Below are 17,199 nucleotides of genomic sequence, written 5' to 3'. Positions count from 1 at the left end.
CTAATTGTTTCATAGGCTGCCTTAAGATGTGGTTTTTAAAAAAACAGGATTTTGCTCTGGTTTGCTCTAGTTTGAGTTGCCAATCATTCTGGTTCCATCCTCTTGGTTAAAAGTAATATATTTGTTTGGAAACCTGTTATGATGAGAGTTGTAGGGCAAGGAGGAGTAAATGGGGAGCATAAGGAGCCTGGGAAGACAGACAACCACACCCACCCACCATGTTCCAGCCAATGTTCTCAGTTGCAAACACCTTTTTCTTGTATGTTGTCTTGTCTCTGATCCAAGTGACAGCAGACGGCTGCATAGGAGCTGCTGCTGGATTACACTGGGTTGATGCCCTTTCTGTAATTGCACACTTCCTGGAGGTGGCCATTGTTCCAAAGTGGGCACTGGCAGTTCAGTGAAATACTTGCAGGCCACTTCAGAAGTGTTCTTTAATTGCAGGGTTTGAGTTGTGTGGCTGTACCACCTGATGGCTATTTTGTAAGACAATCCTCATATAGAAAGAGGGAGAAGCGTACATATAGCTGATGTACGTACAGAAACTGTGGGAAAACCTGCAATTTTATATTTTAAAAAGAAGAATAGTACAATTGCAGTACCAAATATTTGCACTGACTGTAGAACTTGACTTGAGGGGTTGAGGTTTGCGCTTCATCCCTGGGTTTAACCAGGGACTTTTGCCAGTGCATTTCTGAGATTCTGGTTCACATGAATGGTCAATTTCTACCTGGTGCTTTTCATTAAGAAGGGGAATAGTGAAGAGTGAAATCGGAGCCATTTGCAGGAGTGTCAGACCATTGAACAAGGCACCTACATAGGTGAACACCCAAACTATAAACTTTTTTTTTCTACTAAGCTTTTTGTTTTGTCAGAATGCATCTCTTGTAACTTCAATACTGGAAAGCATTCTGTGGTTACCAATCTTGTACTCCTCTTCCTCCCCCTCCTCTTCATCTCAATATTCCAGTGGTTCTTCCTCTTCCACCCCTTTCGAGAAATGGTCTGGGTCATCCGAGAAATCTACCTGCAAGACAGAAGTCACTGGCTTGTTGTGTGGCCTGTCCTTTTTGCTTCCTCTGTCCCTATGTGTTCTGAGGTGTGCATCCTCAGAAAAGGTTGAGTGCTTTGAGTGAGACAAAAGTTCTTTGATGGCAGGATGTGAATTGTGGAGGAGATTATACATTGAATGGTTTTGCGCCATAGGCTGTATTTAGAAGTGTTGATTATTGTTTTGGTGTACCTGATTATTCTGTTAGGGCTTCTGTCCCCCTCGCAATGTTTCTTTCACACTACATTACCTGTTGTTTCATGGAACTGTGTTTTTTCCATCTTTTACAAAGGAAATGGGGCTGCTGCAGTTGGAAAGATGCCTTGCTTGGTCATATGGCACAAATGGTTGGAGCCCCATGGTACTAAAGTTTATGACACGCCTGCAAGGAGCACTCTAAATGTTCTGCCATTTGGGTGCAATCAAACTGCAGAATCTTTTAGCTTTCTCTGTCCCTATGTGTTCTGAGGTGTTCATCCTCAGAAAAGGTTGAGCGCTTTAAGTGAGATTAGAGTTCCCTTTAGTTTTGATATTTCTCCAGCAAACCCTATTTTCCTTGTCTTTCATTCAGTTGGGAGTATTGGAGCCAGCCTGTCAAATATATATGGATGTCAAAGCCCTTTCCTCTTAATTTATTAATTCCCCCCCCCATAACATTTTATATGTTGCGCAATTTCCCTTCATGTTTTTCTTCTTAACGGCAAAGGCTTCAATGTGTGAAATGCACCAAGGAGTTGTAGGTTCCAGGAGATCCATGGATTATATAAGGTCTGAGTTGTGTGGCTGCATCTTCTGGTCAGGTGTTGGCAAGGGATTGAGCGGGGTGCAGAAAAGGAGAAAGGACACTTGTGTTGAGGGGTTTGGGAATACCTGGCTGCGAGTAACACAGGTGCATCCTCCGCAAATTTGGAGTGTGTGCAGTAACTGAAAGGTTCATTAAGGGCAGGGTGTGAACTGTGTGGCTGTTCCACCTGAAGGCATGTTTGGAACGGAATCCATTTTGGTGTAGGAAAGGGCTGAAGCATACATATTGCTGATGTATGTACAGAAACTGTGGAGAAACCTGCATTTTTTTAATTTAAAATGAAAGATAGTACTATAGCAGAAGCAATGAAGAGGAAAGTTTTATCATATGGAGGAGGAAAGTGGGAGTAAAAGAGGGTGGGGGGAGGCAGAAAACCACAGATGTCCAGCACATTGAAGTTGACGGTGTTGCTGCCGCCGTGGCAAATGTGGAGTTGTTTAAGTAATGGAAAAGTTCTTGAATCACAAGGTTTGCGTTGTATGCTTGTAGCACTTGATGGCGTGAATCCATCTTGCTATAGAAGAGGGCTGAAGCGTTCATGTAGCTGATATCTGTACAGAAACTGGGAAACTGGGAAATCCTTGAATTCTATTTACCTAGCATAGAGGAAGGGGGTGGGATGGTGGGGGTCTGCGGAAACCACCCCTCTGCAAGTGGACCAGCAGAGCAGGGAGGACGGGGTGAATGTGGCCCCATGGCAGCCATGACGAAGCCGAGAACTCAGCCCGCCTTGTTCCAGGCCTCCACTAGCAGCAACAGAAGAAGAAGGAGGAGGAGGAGGAGGAGGAGGAAGGTACGGAGCAGCCATCTCTTTGCTGCTTTCCAAGCATAGCACCCTTTCTGGCTGTTAGGATTCCCTCCTCTTTTTTGTTAATTAATCCCTGAATGCACCTCCCTAATGACTGAGCCAGATGTAGCACTGTCTTTCACTTCTCCTCTCTTGTAGGGAGAATGAAAAATCCAGATAAATGTGCTTGGAATTCTTCAAGCCCAGAGTCTGGCTCTTGTGGATCACTTGCTGGCTGATTCCAGTGGCTGCAAATGGTGTCATTGTACCTCCTGAAGGAGGGATTCCTGTCTGAGAGGAAGGGTGTGAACTGTGTGGCTATACCACCTGATTGCATGTTTGCAAGGGAATCAATTTTTGTGCAGAAAAGTGCTGAAAAGGATATTTGCCAAAGCCCTTTTTGAGATGCAGTTTCACTAGAATGGTCACTTCTAACCTGGTGCTTTTCATAAATAAGGGGAATACTGAAGAGGTGAAATCAGAGTCTTTGAATAAGACACAAATGCAGGTGAACAGCCACATCCACACCAGAAACTTTAGTGAGTCCATAAAGTCATCCATTGGGAAGAGGCAGTTGAACTCCTAAACTGTTCTGTTGAAGGGGCCAAGCAGCATAAGGGTGTATCTTTGGACAAGCAACATCTTAATCTAAGTAACCCCTTAATGGGTAGCCAATCTAAGGGCTTTTCGAAAAGGGGTTTGATCTTGGTGCAGAAAAGGAGTGATGAGTACATATAGCTTTGCTCCTTTCCAGGCAGAGCGCCCTCTCTGGCTGTTAGGACCCCCTCCTCATTTTTGTTAATTAATCCCTAAATGAACCTTCCTAATGACTGTGCCTGATGAAGCACTCTGTGTGTGTGTGTGTGTGTGTGTGTGTGTGTGTGTGTGTGTATATATATATGTAGATATATATGTGTGTGTTTGTGTATATATATATATATGGTTTTTTTAAAGAAACACCAGCTTAAGATTTATTATGCAAAAAGCTTTTATGAAAAGTTTTTTTAAAAAAACCACACACCAAAGGAAGTACAATTTATGGATGAAGAATTCAACCTTCCTGCCAAAAAAGATACATGTGTTCTCTCTATTAGGGTTCAGCAACAAAAACCATGAGGCAAAACAGCCCTAAGACACCTCAGTTTTCATGTTCTTGAAAGTCCCCTTCACCCCCAAAAAATGATGTTAAAAAACTATAATCTAAAATATACATACAAGCTGCATATATGTAAATTGGGGTTTTTGTTGTTGTTGTTGCCCTTTTTTCTGAGCAAATGACAGATCAGTCCACATTTGTCACAAGTTGCTGCATTGTTGAAAGTGTGTGATTTCAGTAAGAAATCTCCTGACCAGTAAACTAGCATGAAGAATCTGTGTGTTCAGAGCTTTATTAATAATAATCTGCCCAGTCTGACACACAAACGCCACAAAATTTCTTCTTCTGCAAAGTTTCTTCTTGTTTAATACAGCCACACGATAGTTATTGAAAAGTGGGCTTGCTTTCAATGCCCCCCTCCCCGGCCTGCAAATTCTGTTTTCAGGCCGTTGGAAGAGAATAACAGATTGAGGGCAGAAAGTTGTTTCTGGAAGACCAGTCAAGGCATCTGAAACTGGCTGGCCAGACCCATGTTCTACAGTTTATCTGGAAGAGAAAGATGGTGGTCTCTTCATTACTGGGTGCACAGGGTTAAACATCTGATCCTTTCCCCTTTCCCCTGTTCAGGTCTTTATTTTCTCTCTTCTTCTATCACCTGTCTCACTGGAGAGAACCAAGTGCCAGGATCCCACACTTGCAGTCTGTTTTAAGAGGTTAGTGGCAGAGATTCCTCTCCTCTTTTGAGCAAAGTTTGGATGCCCGCTCTGCAGCTTTTAAAGAGAGTAAGGAAGTCTCGGCTGAGGGCGGATCTTTCCCCTTCTTCACCTGTTCCTCTAGCATAATCTGCAGGTCAAAGATATAGTCGATAACGTGCTGCAAGATTTCCACTTGGCTGACTTTCGTGCCTTGCGGGATCCTCGGCACCAGCTCGCGCAGCTTGGAGTAGCAGTCATTCATGTTGTAAAGGAGGTTCTTGGGCCCCTCCTGAGCCGGGCTCTTGTTTTTTTTGTTTTTTTTTGTTTTTTTTGTTTTGGCAAGACTTGTTGCCTTTTTCTGAAGGCCTTTGCAGCAGAAGTCATGGGCCGAGGGGCTTCGTTCTGTTGTTCGTTCCCTGGGTGATGGTGAGGCTCTGATCAGAGAGGCAGCATGCAGCTTGCTTCCTAGCAGATCCTGACTGATCTGACGGGGCTGATTCCTTTCATGGCCATGAAGGAGGAGAAACCAGCAGGGATTTGCAGAAGGGCAAGATTTCCTTCCTTAAGGCAGGAGAAGCAAGCAAGCAACCTCGAGAAAGAGAGAGATCGATACTGCCCCTTGCTTGGCATCCTGGTTGATTCTCTATTGTGTGCACACAGAAAATGCTTCTCTTTGCAAAAAAGCCCCATGTATATATTTTAAAAACAGAAATGCTACCTTTGCAGCAGCAAATACTTTCTGATCCTTTCCCCAGTCAAGGTCTTTTTTCTCTCTCTTCTTCTATCTTCTGTACAACTGGAGAGGACCTACGGAATCTATGACGTGTTACAAGATTTCCACGGCTGACTTTGGTGTTTTGCATGTTAAGACCCCCAAGACCTCCCCAAATAAAGACACAATTGATGCCAAATTTAGTTTAAGGTTACTGGCATAATTTTGGCCAGAATGAAAAATGAAGATAAATGTGCTTGGAATTCTTCAAGTCCAGAATCTGGCTCTTGTGGATCACTTGCTGGCTGATTCCAGTGGATTCAAATGGTTTCTTTTTCTTTTCTTTTTCTTTTTATTTCAAAACCAAACATCAAATTCAAAATCCATATTCATTTTATAATTTAAGCCTATTATATAGATTACCGAAATTAAAATATATCTAAATACTCTAGGCTTCCATTTGTTGTATGTAAATACAACACAATTAACAAATTATATTATAAATGATATTATTGGTTCCCAAATACCCCGACTCCCCTTCACCCATGTGTGATCTCAGTATTTTACTTCTTCCATCTTGTTGTGTTGTTAATAATTTAATAATTATTCAATTGATTTTATTATTATTTTCTTGCTTACCTCTGCATGTTTTACACATTCTCTATTAATATTTCAATTCCGGAACCATATTTTTTCATGTATTCCTTCACTCCATCCCACTCTCTAATTATTCTCTGATTTGAGTGGCCTCTAATTATTGCCGTCAATTTTGCCGTTTCTACAACCTTGCCGAGTTTGTCTTGCCATTTTAATAGTGATGGGATATTCTGGCAGCTGCTGTTGTGTAAAGGAATAGATTTTTCTTGTCTTTGGGGATGTCATTAGATATTAGGCCGAAAGCTTTCATTAGGTGATATACAGCATTGTTGGGCAGGACAGTAGCCCAAACATACCTAGAAACATAATCAATTATAACAGAAACATATTGCTTCCCAGTACTGGTTTTCTGCAAGGGACCCACCAAATCCATCCCTTTTCTTTTTTTATACTAAGCTTTTCAGAGAGGGACAGGTGCGCGAAAGGGTTGCAAAACATGAGTCAAACAGTAGTATGATGCAGCCTTTTTTGCTGTTAGGATCCCCTCTTTTTTTTTGGTTAATTAATCCCTGAATGAACCTCTCTAATGATTGTTGTGCCTGATAAAGCACTGCATCTTTCTTCTCTTCTTTTGCAGACAGAATGAAAAAACAAATAAATGTTTTTCTTTTTCTTTGTGTTTTTGGATGTGAAAAATAATTTTCAAGCCCCTCTGAGTGAAGAAATAAGAAGAACTATCAATAGGGATCATACAGACCAGCATTCATATTTGATAAAGCTCTGTTTCAACATTGTCCATTCGAAAGATGACTAGAGGTCTCAGGAGCCTTCCAGTCAATTGGTCCTTTAGTCATCTGCAATCCCCCCCCCCACAGCAGTATCAATTTTGATATACAAAAGTGCCAAACAGAATATGTTAAGTTTGCAAATTCATATAAAAAGCCTGGAATACAGAAGATCCATTCATATGCAGCTTGTACAGCCATACAGCTTCCAAAACAAGGCATTTATACCGTTCATAGTCTAGCGCGTGGGACAAAGGAAGATGCCCCACGAGATCCGCCAACTCCCCACTAATCAATGTCTTCAGAATAGACATATACAGTCTTGAAGGGAGCTCCAGTTCCTCCAGCTCCTCTGCTGTTCTGATTCTTACCTTCTTCCCTTTCCAAGTAAAAGATAGTCCTTGAGGAAATTCCCACCTGTAGGGTATTGTGTTGTTTCTCAATAAGCTTGCCAGGTCCTTATATGTAGCTCTTAAATCCAATAGCTGTTTTGGTATGTCTCTGAAGATTTCTGCTGTCTTTCCCTGTATCACCAATGTATTTTTAAAATGCAGGCCGAGTATATTATCTTTTTCTTGCTTAGATCTCAAAATGATCAAGTAATCTCTTGGTTTGTCCTTCTTGGCCACTCTTCCCAATCTGAAGGCGGTGACGATTTTGAAGTCCTTCTCTTCTGCCAGCCCCCAGAACTTGGATATTTCTGCTGTCAAGAAACCAATCAAATCTTCTTTTTCTGATTCTGGGATATTTCTAATCCTGAGATTGCTTTCCCTGTTTTTCAGTTCCGCCATGGACAGGTACGCTTGCTGTTCAGTAACCTGTCTGCTCAGTGGTCTTACTTCTCCTCTTAATTCCTCTATCCTCTTTTTATTTTGGTCTGCTTTTGTATTTGCTTCCTCGGCTAATTTTCGATTTTCTGTTATTGTCTTCTCAGTGTTGCCTATTGCCTGTGTATTTAAGGCTACTTGGTCTGTCAGTCTATTAATTGTAGCTGTCACCTGATCAAATTTAGCCGCTTGTTCCTCAAATTTTGCCGCTTGTTCATCCGCTTTCTTATTTAATGCAGCCAGCTGATCCAATATTTCTTTAGAGACAGGGTCTAGCCCTCCTGCAGCCATATCACCAAAAGCTGGCTGTTTGGATTGTCCTTCTTGCAGACCTGTCACAATTGGAACAGATGATCTACGTGGCTGCACAGGCAGCGTTGATTGCAACAGTTCGGTTTGTTTTGCTTTCTTGGCAGCCCTTGTTTTTGCTGTACCACTCATTCCACAGCTGTCCAAGTGTCAAGGTTAAATTGTAAATCCCATGGGAAAAGCAATTCAAAATGTAAACATCCAGACGTAAAAGTTCCAAAACAATCAGCAGTTCCCAGAGACTAATAATTCCACAATCCAGCAGGGGGAGCTCCCCAGAAATTAAGGGGAAGGATAAAGAATTTCCACCATTAAGTTCCCAGAAAAAAAATGTTAATTAAAATCCAAAACAGGGGGGGGGGACCCTCTGAATTCACTTTTTAACTGCAGAGAATAAAAGTTCTTTCCAGAGGTGCATGCAACAGTTCCTTTTTTGTAAGTTATAAAATAGCCCAATGTAACTTTACATTTTATATACAGTTTCTGCAATCTGATGTTACTTTATATCCAGACAGCCCGAGAGCTGGGTTTCGTAGCTTTGTAATCCACAAAAAATAGGAAGAGAAATCGCAGTCTCTAACCACTTATAATACAGATTTAGCTTTTCTTTCACCTTTAAACAATTATATCCGAATTTGCAGGGTAAATTCCAACTTCTTTTAAACTCCTTTCAACGCTTCCGCTTTAATAGGTCTTTGCTCAGTACTTTAAACAGAGCCGGAAGACTGACTTCCTTTTTAGCGTCTCCCGCTTTCAGCCGAATTCACAAATTTAAGTTCCAATAAGGTCTCAGGTTTCTTACTCACGAGTATGTTGTTTGAAATCAGATGTTTCAAAGAAGAAAGGTCAGCGCTCATCAGCAGCAGCCGCGCGGCTTCACTTCCGCGGAAAGAGCGATGGATTCACAGCACCGCTACCCCCTCCACGTTCCGGAGCCCCTTACGGGGTCCCTTCTGCGTTTCCGAGGTTGCTCCTGGTGCCCGCCGAACCCCACGGCCACGGGCTCACTCTACCCGTGGTTTTTCTGGATGGGTCGTCGCTGTGCCGCAGCGCACGACCCTTTTCCGCGGAGCCCCTCTTCAGCAGCTGAAGAGGACCGCCATTGCCGTTTCGCGCCGCCTCCGGAAGCCCATACTCCTGCCATCTAGTCTGTGGGGCTGCAACAATGGAGTGACCCACTCGGGGATACTTTTCCCGACATAGGAATCCTCCCTGGGTGCGACCCTGCACCCACTCGACTGCTTGGCCAGGCAAAAGCTCCATTCCCCTCGGCTGGGCCATTGGCTCTGAACTTGACTCGAGGGGTTGAAGTTTGCGCTTCACCCCTGGGTTTAACTTGGGACTTTTGCCAGTGCATTTCTGAGATTCTGGTTCACAAGAATGGTCAATTTCAACCTGGTGCTTTTCATTAAGAAGGGAATAGTGAAGAGCGAAACCAGAGCCAGTTGCAGCAGTGTCACGCCATTGAACAAGGCAACAACATAGGTGAACACCCACACTATAAACTTTTTTTTTGTACTAAACTTTTCAATTTTTTGTACTAAGCTTTTCAGAGAGGGAAAGGCACGTGAAAGGGTTGTGAAACACGAATATGATGCAGCCTTTTTGGCTGTTAGGATCCCCTCTTCTTTTTTGTGAATTTATCCCTGAATGAACCTCTCTAATGATTGTGCCTGATGAAGCACTGTGTCTTTCTTCTCTTCTTTTGCAGACCGAATGAAAATCCAAATAAATGTTTTTCTTTTTCTTGGTTTTTTTGGATGTGAAAAATGACTTTTCTTTCAATCCACACTGAATGAAGAAATAATGAGAACTATCGATAGGGACCATAGAGACCAGCATCCATATTTGATAAAGCTCTGTTTCAACGTTGTCCATTTGAAAGATGACTAGAGGTCTCAGGAGCCCCTGCCACTCACGTGCACCAGGATCCACTACTCTCCCCTACTGGAAGAGCACTGGTGGTGGGGTGACTCCTCCTGGATCCTGGCTGAGGTCCACGGAATGGCTTGTCCCACCCTCTACTGGATGGTCCCTGAGAGGCGGACCAAGGCAATGCAAGCCACCACACTCACAACACTCAACACGGTGAATGAGAGCGGCAGGAAAAAGCTGTTTAAATTCTTTCTTGTTCCTTTTTGGGAGAGTGCATGAGGTTGTTGTCTTAATTACAAAAAAAAAATATCAAATTACAATATCATACAGAGACTTTTTACACACAGAATATTAGAATGGTTTCTTACCAGAAGGTAAAGAAAAGATATTCTTTTTTCCTTTCTTTATTGATAAGCCACTTACAAGTTTTTAAGCTATTGTTATACAAAGTTGCAGGGCATGCACAATTTTCCCTCGATAGGGTTTCCTCTTTTCACCGCCCCCCATTTCTTATCTTTTCATTTTTTGCTAAGTGCAAATACTAGATTTCTCTCTCCACCTTTTAAGGCAAGTTAAATGCGACACTGCAAATTGAAAGTCCTTCTTTATATCTCCAGCACAGTACAATCTCAGTCCAGTACTTAACAATCCTGACCAGCAAAACTCACAGTATCAGCAGCACACATTGTCTTACTTCCAACGTTGTTGTCAGTGTGTGTGCTGAGAGTTTTTGTGTGTGTGTGTTTGGAGTGAGTGTGCTTTCCTTGTATGGACATTGTAGCCTGCAACTTCCTCTCTTTATTTGCACCTCCAGGGGACACCAATCAATCCTAGAGTGCCACTCCTAGGCACTAAAGAGAATTCTGGAACACTTTTTAAAGCTTCCAGGAACTTTTATCTTTTTCTTAAAGAACCTTTTCCAAACACCCCCTCTCATTCGAACAGAACCAATACAATATTGTAAACATATACAAAAGTATTCACACATGACGCAACACAATTCCCAACTTTATAACCAGTTGTGCATGTTGTTGCTTTCAATTACTGTCTTTCTTTCACTTAACCAAAAACTTCCTTTACTGGTTCTCTAGACCAAGATAGTTCTTTGCTGGTCCTAAATATTTTACTTTGAACTGTTTCCTTAGTTGTTTTGCAAAATCCTTTCCCCCAAGAATTCTTGTAGCTGCCCCATCGCTATCACCTCTACCAGTTTGTCCCAAATGGGGGGAGGGGAGGGTATTAACATTCCAATTTCTCCTCCATTTTGCCTTGCTAGCCAGTCCCATTTCCTTGGCACTGTGTGGTCAAGTTTCTCAATGTGACCTAGATGTGTTCATCTACGTCTGTCGTATGTCCCACTTGGCTACCTGCACCCTGAGCCAAATTAATTGTCTGGTCCCATAGGCTGGCTTAAGATGTGGTTAAAAAAACCTGAGGATTTTGCTCTAGTTTACTCTAGTTTGAGTTGCCAATCATTCTGGCTCCTTCCTCTTGGTTAAAAGTTGTTTATTTGTTTGGAAACCTGTTATAATGAGAGTTGTAGGGCAAGGAGGAGTAAATGGGGAGCATAAGGAGCCTGGGAAGACAGACAACCACACCCACCCGGCATGTTCCAGCCAATGTTCTCAGTTGCAAACACCTTTTCCTTGTATGTTGTCTTGTCTCTGATCCAAGTGACAGCAGACGGCTGCATAGGAGCTGCTGCTGGATCACACTGGGTTGATGGCCTTTCTGGAATTGCACACTTCCCGGAGGTGTCCAGTGTTCCAAAAGTGGGCACTGGCAGTTCAGTGAAATACTTGCAGGACACTTCAAAAGCGTCTTGACAGGAGTTCTTTTATTGCAGGGTTTGAGTTGCGTGGCTGTACCACCTGATGGCGTGTTTGTAAGACAATCCTGGTATAGAAAGAGGGAGAAGTGTACATATAGCTGATGTACGTACAGAAACTGTGGGAAAACCTGCAAATTATATTTTAAAAAGAACAATAGTACAATTGCAGTACCAACTGACTGTAGATCTTGACTTGAGGGGTTGAGGTTTGCACTTCACCCCTGGGTTTAACTTGGGACTTTTGCCAGTGCATTTCTGAGATTCTTGTTCACAAGAATGGTCAATTTCCACCTGGTCCTTTTCATTAGGAAGGGGAATAGTGAAGAGCAGAATCAGAGCCAGTTGCAGCAGTGTCAGACCATTGAACAAGGCACCAAGATAGGTGAACACCCACAGTATAAACTTTTTTAAAACTTTTTTTACTTGTTTAATTTTTTTTGGTACCACAATACTTTTATTATTACCACTACCACCATCATTTTGAAGGGAAACCCTTCCAGTCAATTGGTCCTTTAGTCATCTGCAATCCCCCTGCCACAGGAGTATCAATTTTGATATACAAAAGTGCCAAACACACTGAGAATATGTTAAGTTTGCAAAATCATATAAAAAGCCTGGAATACAGAAAATCCATTCATATGCACCTTGTACAGCCATACAGCTTCCAATAAGTTTGGCATGCCTACTTTCCATTTGCAGCATTGAACATTCGTTCCTTTATCATCAGCTCCAATTTAACTGCATCAGCAGCAAACTTTCTGATTCCATCAGACAACTTCTCCACAGCTATTTGGTCCTCATTTTGCAGCCAACGGAATGTCTTCTCATTTGTACTAAGCTTTTCATTTTGTCAGACTGCATCTCTTGTAACTTTGATAATGGAAAGCATTCTGTGGTTACCAATCTTGTCATACTCCTCTTCATCTCAATATTCCAGGGGTTCTTCGCATTCCCCCCCCTTTTGAGAAAAGCTCTGGGTCATCCAAAAAATTTACCTGTAAGACAGAAGTCACTGGCTTCTTATGTGGCCTGTCTCTGTGTTCTGAGGTATGCATCCTCAGAAGAGGTTGACCGCTTTAAGTGACACAAAAGTTCTTTGATGGCAGGGTGTGAATTGTGAAGGAGATCAGTGGCGTAGTGTGGGTTGTCAGCACCTGGGGCAAGGCAAGTAATTTGCGCCCCTTAACCCGTGGATTTGTGCCCCCTAACCCTAACCCCCAGATGTTGCGCCCGGTGTGGTCGGCCCCCCCTGCACCCCCCACGCTACGCCACTGGAGGAGATTATACATTTTAGATAGATATTTTCCTTTAGGCTGGATTAGATTTCCCTTTAGTTTTGATTTTTCTCCAGCAAACCCTATTTTCCTTGTCTTTCATTCATTTGGAAGTATTGGAGCCAGTCTGTCAAATATATATGGGTTTTAAAATTCTTAATTTATTAATTCCCCCCCCCATAACATTTTATATGTTGCCCAATTTCCCTTCATGTTTTTCATCTTAATGCCAAAGGCTTCGATGAGTGAAATGCACCAAGGGGTTGTAGGTTCCAGGAGATATTTATATTTTAACCATGATTTAAGGTCTGAGTTGTGTGGCTGCATCTTCTGGTCAGGTGTTGGCAAGGGATTGAATCTGGGTGCAGAAAAGGAGAAAGGACACTTGTTTTGAGGGGTTTTGGGATACCTGGCTGCAATATAATACAGAGACTTTTTACTCACAGAATATTAGAATGGTTTCCTAACAGAAGGTAAAGAAAAAATATTCTTTAGGCTGTTTTTATCTGTTTCTTAAAGAACATTTTTCCTAACACCCCCTCTCATTCGAACAGAAACAATACAGCATTATAAACATATACAAAAGTATTCACACATCATACAACACAATTCCCAACTTTATAACCAGTTGTGCATGTTGTTGCTTTCAATTATTGTCTTTCTTTCACTTAACAAAAATCTTCCATCACTGGATCTCTTGACCAAGATAGTTCTTTGCTGGTCCTAAATATTTTACTTTGAAGTATTTCCTTAATTGTTTTGCAAACTCCTTTCCCCCAAGAATTCTTGTAGCTGCCCCATCGCTATCGCCTCCCCAAGTTTGTCCCAAATTGGGGGGGGGGTTAATTAACATTCCAATTTCTCCTCCATTTTGCCTTGCTAGCCAGTCCCATTTCCTTGGCTCTTTGTGGTGAAATTCCTCAATGTGACCTAGATGTGTTCATCCACATCTGTCATACGTTCCACTCGGCTGTCTGTGCTCTACACTAAATTTATTGTTTTGTCCCATAGGCTGGCTTAATATGTGATGATAAAACTAAAGATTTTGCTTTAGTTGCCAATCATTCTGGTTCCGTCTTCTTCGTTAAAAATTGTTCATTTGTTTGGAAGACTGTTATGATGCCCTGCAGTGTGCAAATAGATAAAATCAAATGTTTCCCCTCCCGTCTCTTCCATCTTCGCCTCTCCTGCCAGGCGTGGCCATTCATATTTGTCACATGTCCCTTGCTGCTAACAGGGCCCTGGGCTTCCCGCGACTGATGGTGACAGTCATTTGCAAACAAACATCAAATTCAAAATCCATACTCATTTTCTAACACAAGCCTATTACATAGATTACCTAAATTAAAATATATCTAATTGAACTAGGCTTCCCTTTGCTGTATGTAAATACAATGCAATCAACAGATTATATTATAAAAGATATTATTGGTTCCCATATACCCCCTACTTCACCCCAAAAAATGTTGTTAAAAAACTATATTCCAAAATATACATACAAGCTGCATATATGCAAAGTTGTTGTTTTTTGTTGCCCTTATTTCTGAGCAAATGACAGATCAGTCCACATTTGTCACAAGCTGTTGCAATGTTGGAGGTGTGCGATTTGAGTAAGAAATCTCCTGACCAGTAAATTAGCATGAAGAATCTGAGTGTTCAGAGCTTTAATAATAATAATAATAATTGCGAGGGATTCAGTATGCTTGGAAAAAAGGAATGAGAAAGTACATGAAGATTGCGGAAAAACTTGGAATGTGTCATTCTGCAAAGTACTAATATTGCCGTAGTAAAACAAGCCAAGCTAAGAAGAGTCACTCAGGATATTCAGGATTGAACCACACACCATTGGTGGGACATCTTTTCAGGATAGAGCTCTACCATGACCAACATTTTAAATTTGGCTTGGCACCCTGTGATTATACTGGATTTTGGTGTTTTGATGTTTCTTATATTAGTGTGTATTTTCTATGTTAAAGTTAAACATTTGTATGGGGAAAAGGTATAGGGTTTTTTCCTCAGAGAGGGAAGGAGGAACAGATTAGCTAAGCATGGAAGAGGTAACCGTGTTGGACCAAGGGTGGAGTTTATGGGCAATCTATCCGGAAGACATTTGTATTTCGAGGAGTTAGTGGACTGACATGGTTACCCTTCCTGCCTTCTCTTCCTTCTCCCTCTCGATCTCCTGAGCCGTGTATCAGGAGATTTTTAATGCTGGAGAAGACGAAGAAGAAAAAGAAATCTTTCCGTGCTGTTTATTCCCCCCCACACCCCAATATTAATTAAATAATAATAATTTAATCCTCCCTCAAATTTTTTTTTTAATAAAAAAAGTTAAAAGAGGTTTCTGATTATATAATTCTGAGAAGAAAAGGTTTGATGCCGCCGCGTCTGGAAGGGTCAGAGCGAAGATGCTGATGCTGGAGGTCGGCTGGTCCCGGTGGCTGATAGAGGTTCTGCTCCCTTTCTGCTGCTAAGCACGAAGTCCGTGGGGAGGCTCTCCAGAAGGCACTTGAGCTGTTCCTGCCCTAGCTTGATCTTGTTGGCCAGCTCGCGCTGTTCCAGATTTCATCTTCACGAAATGCTGGTAGTCTCGGAGCTGCTCCCCCGAGAGGTAATTGCATAGGATGTCCAAGACCACGTGCTTTCGCCGGTCCAGGTTCTCCTTCAGCTCGCGGGCGTCTTCGTGCTGGCCAGCCAGCATCTTCCGCTTCTCGTTCAGAGAGCTCCGTTCTTGGTTATCCACATCCTCACTGTCGCATGTCCCGCTCCGCTACCTATGGCATGTGTCTCTTGCAGCTGATGGTGGTTGTAATTTGCTTCCCCATAACAAAAACCCAACGGGGGATGTTGGCCCCCTCAATATTGGGGGGATTGAGCCCTCATGGCCAGGATTCAACCCAGAGGGGAATGCATTTTATTATCTGTGTTTTCCAATAATTCTTGTAGCTTCCCCACCGCTATCGTCTCCACCAGTTTGCCCCAGATTTGAAGGGGGGAGGGTAATTTATTATATACATAATTTGCTTTCAGACTGCACTTCAAGTGTGCAAAAGCATACACTCTGACAGCACCAGAAAAAAAAGGTTAACAGTTTTTACCTGATTAGTCACATTGTGTTAAACACAATGAGCTTCACAAAAAACAGAGCATGGAATCTAGAAGCATCCTCAGTTATATGCTAGCACTTGATTGTAGTACTCTGACTCAACAAAAGAAATAGAAATCCAACATAGTCATCACAATTAATTTACTAGTCTCTTCAAGACTGTATTTTCTTTCCAGTGTTTTGGTCTCCTGCTATATATGTAGAAATACACTTTGAGGTAATTAAATTTACAGAAAGCCAAAGACAGATTAAAATTAGTTATGCTGGGGGGAAATCGGGGGCTTATAAAAAATAAGATTTTCTACATAGCTTCCCCACCACTATCGTCTCCACCAGTTTGCCCCACATTTGGAGGGGGGTATTAACATTCCAATTTCTCCTCCATCTTTCTTCTCTTCCCCCCTTTTGAGAAAAGGTCTGGGTCATCCGAAAAATTTACTTGCAAGACAGAAGTCACTAGCCTGTCCTTTTAGCTTCCGCTGTCCCTTTGTGTTCTGAGGTGTGCATCCTCAGTAAAGGTTGAGTGCTTTAAGTGAGACAAAAGTTCTTTGATGGCAGGATGTGAATTGTGGAGGAGATTATACATTGAATGGTTTTGTGCCATAGGCAGTATTTAGAAGTGTTGAATATTTTTTTGGCTTTCCTGATTATTCTGTTAGGGCTTCTGTCCAACCCCCCCCCCCCATGTTTCTTTCACACTACATTACCTGTTCTGCCATGGAACTGTGTTTTTTCCACAGTTTAAGACACGCCTGGAAGGAGCACTCTGAATGTTCTGCCATTTGGGAGCAATCAAACTGCAGAATCTTTTAGCTTTTTCTGTCCCTATGTGTTCTGAGGTGTGCATCCTCAGAAAAGGTTGAGTGTTTTAAGTGAGACAAAAGTTCTTTGATGGCAGGGTGTGAATTGTGGAGCAGATTATACATTTATATATATGGATGTCAAAGTACTTTCCTCTTAATTTATTAAGGTCTGAGTTGTGTGGCTGCATCTTCTGGTCAGGTGTTGGCAAGGGATTGAATCTGGGTGCAGAAAAGGAGAAAGGACACTTGTGTTGAGGTGTTTGGGAATACCTGGCTGCGAGTAACACAGGTGCATCCTCCGCAAATTTGGAGTGTGTGCAGTAACTGAAAAGTTCATTAAGGGCAGGGTCGGAACTGTGTGGCTGTACCACCTGATGGCGTGTTTGCAAGGGAAACCATCTTGCTATAAAGAGGGCTGAAGCATTCACATAGCTGATATCTGTACAGAAACTGTGGGAAATCCTGTAATTCTATTTACCTAGCATAGAGGAAGGGGGGTGGGATGGGGGGGGCTGCAGAAAACACCCCTCTGCAAATGGCCACGTGGACCAGCAGGGCAGGAAGGATGCGGTGAATGTGGCGTCATGGCAGCCATGACGAAGCCGAGAAGTCGGCCCACCTTGCTCCCCGCCTCCATTTGCAGGAG

At 42.4% G+C, this 17,199-nt stretch overlaps 1 protein-coding gene and 1 pseudogene across 3 annotated transcripts in view; one reads left to right on the top strand and one right to left on the bottom strand.

The window, feature by feature from the left end:
• The window catches only part of LOC308578634 (putative G-protein coupled receptor 34), a 257,775-nt gene that overhangs the window by 22,675 nt on the left and 217,901 nt on the right, over positions 1-17,199 (top strand). The window lies entirely within an intron of this gene.
• On the bottom strand, positions 4,386-5,230 carry LOC308578696 (DNA-binding protein inhibitor ID-3-A pseudogene; annotated as a pseudogene). The gene has a single exon. The product of its transcript is annotated as a DNA-binding protein inhibitor ID-3-A pseudogene (transcript).

This window comes from Podarcis bocagei, assembly GCF_964188305.1.
Source record: "Podarcis bocagei genome assembly, chromosome: Z".
Lineage (NCBI taxonomy): Eukaryota > Metazoa > Chordata > Lepidosauria > Squamata > Lacertidae > Podarcis > Podarcis bocagei.
This window is presented reverse-complemented; position numbering and strand designations above follow the sequence as displayed.